This window comes from Eschrichtius robustus, chromosome 3 (genome assembly GCF_028021215.1).
Source record: "Eschrichtius robustus isolate mEscRob2 chromosome 3, mEscRob2.pri, whole genome shotgun sequence".
Lineage (NCBI taxonomy): Eukaryota > Metazoa > Chordata > Mammalia > Artiodactyla > Eschrichtiidae > Eschrichtius > Eschrichtius robustus.
The window spans coordinates 166,403,231-166,409,230 of record NC_090826.1 but is presented as its reverse complement, the minus strand read 5'-3'; positions in this window follow the sequence as shown (position 1 = coordinate 166,409,230).

Sequence of the window (6,000 nt, the reverse complement as noted above, 5' to 3'; positions counted from 1 at the left end):
CTGCATGCAGGGCCACACCACAGAAGTGTTCAGCGGTGGGAGTTGGGGTTGTATATCCTGGCATGATTATTTTAAAGGATACACTGGAGGGGAGAAAAAAATAGGGAAATGTGAAGAGTTAGGCCAGTGCTTGGACCTGCCCTCTGTCCTGCGCACAGTAATGCGGCAGCCCACTGCAGGCCAGCCAATATCTGCGAATACAAAGATGCATGATCTACCTAACACTTATTAAAACTTCAGGGCTTCCCTGGTGGTGCGGTGGTTAAGAATCCGCCTGCCAATGCAGGGGACACGGGTTCGAGCCCGGGACACGGGTTCGAGCCCTGGCCCGGGAAGATCCCACATGCCGCGGCGCAACTAAGCCCGTGCATCACAACTACTGAGCCTGCGCTCTAGAGCCCGCAAACCACAACTACAGAGCCCACGCGCCTAGAACATGTGCTCCGCAACAAGAGAAGCCACCGCGATGAGAAGGGCACGCACGGCAACGAAGGCCCAACGCAGCCAAATAAATAAATAAATTTACTTAAAAAAATAAAAAATAAATAAAAATAAGACTCCACTAAGTGCCGGGATCTTGTGTGCAGATAGCTCTATTAATCCTTCCAACAGTCCGATAAGGTGGGAACATTATACCCATTTTGCAGGTGAAGAAACTGAAAAAAAGGGCTGGCTGACTTGCCAGGTTGACACAAGGAGTAAGTGGGAAGAGCTGGGAAGAGAAACCAAGAGTGACTCAGAGCCCATGGTTACCTACAAGGGGCTAAGAGAGGCCAGGCAAGAGCAGCTGAAATCCCAGCTGGTTCCCAGAGAGTTGGGACGGGGCACAAGATATCCCTGGTGGTAAGTCTGCCCCACCCCTCAGAACCAGTAATTATATACCCAGTGAGAGTGGTGGCTTGATGTGGGTGTTGGCTCATGAACTGTAGGCACCAGGAAAGCTAGGACTTGTCATGTGACCTCATTATCCATCCCCTTTGCTGGCAACCAGGGCTGTGCACAGTGTGGTGAACACACCCAATCAGTTGCTTGCTGTTTGCACAGCTGTCTTTTTAGGCTGTGCTCTTTGTGACAACAAAAAACCAGCCCCCTGCAGGGCTATTTGATGTCACAAAAACCCAGCCTCCAAACTCTCCATATCTGCTTCTATCAGAAGCTCTTTCTTTTACACCTCCCCTGGGAGCCTCAGCTGCACCACCAAGGGAAAAAAAAGAAATACAAGAGATAGAAGATGAACATCTTTACACATAAGAGTAGAGTTAATCCATATTTCATTCCTAAAGCCTGAAGTTTATGAGATTGGCTGGGATTTGTTACATAAGTAATTGCAGTTTGTTCTGAAGATAAGGCAATTCTGAGTTGGTGACCAGGCTGGAGTGTCCACCTCACAGAGTCTCCTGGCTATTGTCTAGGGTTTGCTTTTGACTTCATTTCATGGAATAAAAGGTCGTTGCAGACCCAAGACGTGAGCAGGAAGTGGGCAGGGCTTGTTGCCCTGCCTGGTGGTTCACGAGAGGAGAAACACAGAGAACTCATAACCTCTGCGGTTTGATGTGTGTTGCAACGTGAAAACCCGGAAGCTTATCTTAGAGGAGGCTGATGGGTCAAAGTCGGCAATGAACTGGAGCCTTTACTGCTGGAAGCTTAGGAGGGGAGCGAGTCTTTGTCCTCCAGAGAAGCACCCAGGTCCTGGCACCTGATAAAAAGTCCCCAGAGTGTAACCCTGTCCCATCAGAATGGGATAGTCAGAAGAGTGTTTACAAGAATGCAATTTGATTTTTTAAAAAATAGTTTGATTTTCTCTAAAAATTAACAGCCCTCTTTATGGTTTGACTTGAGTGAGAAGCACATGGGTCAGTGGTGACAGGAGATGGAGGAGACATGGGTGCCCTGTCCCTCCCCACCCACCCCATGTCTCAGGGCGTTTCAGTGGCTTGAGCCAACCTGCCTGTTTAAGCCTGTGAATTTGCTTGATCTTGAAAACCTGCCAGGTAGTCTCACAGATGGTCGGAAATTGCCACCTGGATCGGTGCTAACACAAATGCTAGAAAATACTGCTTACAGGCTAGCCAGGAAAACTTTTTACCGGAAAATTGCTTGAGAAGAGACCACAGAGTTTCAGTGAGGATATGCCAATTAAGGATAGAAATACTGGAGTTTCATGAAATGGGACATCCTGATGGAGCCACAAGAAGACATACTCTCTGACAGTCACATCAAAGGCATCCTGAGGGCACAGGCAGTGTGAACCTCCCTGGCTCCCAAGGTTTCGGGGACCCATCAAGGAGGAGAGAAAACAGCCTCCCTGCGGCTCTCTGCCGCCTGCTACCCCCGGCTCAGCAGGTAAATAAGACTGGAAAAGCAAGACTGGGAGTGGTCCTACCATGCTTATTTGAGGAAATGTCTGAGTGTCGGCTGTCAACGTAGTTCCTCCCAAGATTCTCATCATTCTTAAAGATTAGACACCTTTAACTAATTTCCAAGTACACCCCCAAGGCAGGCTATGACGTTGGCGTTTCCCCGAGAGAAGCCCTTGCAGGCTGGTGCCCCTGGAGGACAGGCAGAGGCTGTGTCACCTGTCCAGACTGCGGTCCCCCAGAGTGAACAGCAGAGTCAGTTTGATCTTAATTAGCATTTGGGATATGAATATAAATACCCAGCTCCCAAGACAGGGAGTCAGCCCAGGAGAACCCCAGGATGTGGAGTTCTCAGGGGTTGGGGGCAGGCTGGCCTCCAAAGGCCACACTGAGCTCTGCAGCGAGCCGGGGTCACGGCTCACCTCTGTCCAGCCACCGCAGATGTTTCCGGAAGCTCCCTCCCAGCTTTGGCCCTCCTGGCTCTGTTTGGTTCCTGAGAACAAAGAGAAGAACTGTGTGTGTGACCGGGCCTGAGACACATGGGAAAGCCATTGCTGGCTCGGCTGACAGATGTCAACACACACCGGCCCTAAGGCTCCAGGAAGACGGCGCCATTTTGCATGGAGTGGAGGGAATATTTTGATACAGGTGGAGGGGACTACGTCTGCAGAGACCCTAGTTCCCAGCCTTTGGCGTATGGCCGAAGGGACCTCCTGGGGTCGGGGGAATGCTAGGGAGCTGGTGAGCAGGGGGGCTTCTGCCTCAGGGGGCCTCTGCTCTGCCCATGGGAGCCCCTCTTTGGGCCCAGGTTCCTGTTTGGACAGGACATTGGGTCTGTCACAGCCACAGGCACTGGTTGGGCTCTGCTTCCCTTGGAAAGGCATCCTGCCAAGTGCTTCCTGGAGCGTTTGGGAAAAGGCCCCTTCCCAGGGGCAGTATTCATTCTGTAATTAAAAAGTTGCATTTCAGGGGCTTCCCTGGCGGCGCAGTGGTTAAGAATCCGCCTGCCAATGCAGGGGACACGGGTTCGAGCCCTGGCCTGGGAAGATCCCACATGCCGCGGAGCAACTAGGCCCGTGAGCCACAATTACTGAGCCTGCGCGTCTGGAGCCTGTGCTCCGCAACAAGAGAGGCCGCGATAATGAGAGGCCCGCGCACCGCGATGAAGAGTGGCCCCCGCTCGCCACAACTAGAGAAAGCCCTCGCACAGAAACGAAGACCCAACACAGCCAAAAATAAATAAATAAATAAATAAATAAATAAATAAATAAAATTGGAAAAAAAAAAGATTTAAAAAGTTGCATTTCAAAGACACTTCTAATGATCCAAAATATTGTTGCCAGAAAGAAAACGATATAGTTGGCACCCCTGAGGCACTGCATGGAGGGCCTTCTGCACAGCGCCTGGAACCATGAGCCCGCAGTAAAGGGTACACCCGCCTCAGGATGCTGGAGAAGGGGCTTCAGGCGTCTTGCAGATTGATAGCGGACAGATGTTCACTCATTCAAGACATCACCTCTGGAGCACCTGCAGTTTGCAAGCACTGTGCTAGGGCCAGGCCACAGCCCAGTGGAAGAGACAATGGGGCCCAGAGGGGGGCGTCCAAGTCAGACCCAGCAAGCGGTGGGTGGGAGGGAGGGCATCCTTGCAAGCAGCCCCCTGAATGGAGGGGGCCGGGACTGAACTTGGAAGGATTCCTACTGCACCTGGTATTTAGAACAGGGAGAGGCCGCTTTCCTCTCTCTGCCTTCTCTCCTTTTCCTTCCTTCCTCGTCACCCCATTTCCACACTACCCCGCTGAGTCTGCCTCCAGGGGGACACTAATCCCTGCCCACCCAGGACCCAGGGTCTCCCTGGGCCTGTGAGGCATCTCCACTGCCCCTCCCTCGTCTGCTGCCCTCTGGTCTGGCCTTGACCTCCCTCCGCAGATTAGGGGCTGGTCTGGAATTGAGCACACACCACAGTGAAGTGGTGGGCAGTCACAGCTGGTCAGTCTGTCTTTCTGTCCCTTCTCATCCAAAGATTCGGAACGGTACCCACTATAACGGGCCTTCTTGTGGTCTGATTTCATTTTTCCTCCCAATGGAATTGGACTTGGTTCTGGAAACATGATGCATTTTATTCAGTATTTTATTGACCAAAAGCATCTCTTTGGGATCAAGAGATCTTTGGAAACCCACAATGTTCAAGGAAAACATTCAGCCGTCTTAGACACATCTCTGTCATTTGCCTCTGGACTTTTTATTCCTTTAGCCCAGAATAATATTTATTCTTTGCTTCATCTGACTGAATCACAGTGAATATTTATACCTTGAACCAAGCACACAGCAGAGGATGCGAGGCTTGGGGGATTTTTGCAAAGCTGTCCTGGTTAAGGGTCTTGCCAATTCTCCCAGAAGTTTATTCTCCTGGTGTAAATCTGACTCGGAGATTTCTCACAGCTCTCCGTTCTCAAAAGCCTCTCTTTCTCTGGCACTTGGACCCGAGCATTCATTCGACTATTTGACAGCGGGATAAGCACGTGAAGGGCGCTGCCCTCCTGCTCCCTCAGGGTCTGGCCCCTCTGCCGCCGTGCTCAGAGGTTTGCAGCCAGACCTTGGCTTCTCTTCCTTCCCAGCCCCCCACTTCCATCCTGTCCCTGCCAGAGATTTAAGGAGAAGGAAGCTCAACCCAGTTGGTTTTCAGCTTGTCTGTCCACTCTAGGGAGGAAAGGAAGAGTCAGCTTAGTGGGGGAGGCCAGGGTCAGCCCTCGCAGGGTCTGGCATCTGGCCGGCCTCTGGGGTCCAGCCCCTCCGTCTGTCTGGATGGTGCCTGAGGCCTTCTGCCTTGGGTGCCCGCTGTTTGAGCAGCCTGAGAACAGATCTGCGCCCCCTCACTCTGTGCCCCAGGAGCCTCCCTCAGAGTAGGAATTCTAGAAACACCCTTTCTGTAAACCTGAATGAGTGAAGGAACCCGCAACAGGGTGGAGAACTGAGATTGCAGGGCTGTACCTGAGGAAAAACAAACGTGACCTTTCTTGTTTTCAGCCTCTGCATTTGCCTGGAGCTCTGCTTAATTCAACCTTTTTTTTTTTTTTTTTTTTTTTTTTAATGGGGAGGGGAAACACTCCACTTTCTCAATCCAGTTAAAGAGGCACCTGTATGCCACTGGGCTGGGCTCACCTGTTGAGCTCACAGGATGGGGAAGAATCCACCCTTGTCCCCACGGAATCTGCCCTCTCGACTGAGGTCCGGAGGAAGGAGGAAATGTGGGGTGCAAGTGCCCGACCACAGGGGGTGTGCAGCTCAGGGCACAGATACCCTTCTCGCCTAGGCCCACCTCCATGCTGTCCCCAGGCCCCCGTGGAGGACTTTGGGGGAGGGTGGGCCTGCGGGAATCATTCTGCAGCTGCATCCACGCTAGAGCACAGGGCTCTGTGAGCGGTGATTTGGGCCCCTCTGCCTGCACCCTACCTCTCTCAGTAGTCTCGTTGCCTCTCTGGGACCTTGCATCCAGGTCCTTCAAGGTCTGTCCTCTCAAGGGAGAGTGTCATTCCCATTTTACAGATGAGGACAATCAGATTCAAAGAGGTCAAGCGACATGCCCAGGTTCACACAGTTGGAAGGCTGCAGAATCAGGCCTCAGCCCTCCTGGTTATGCAGTG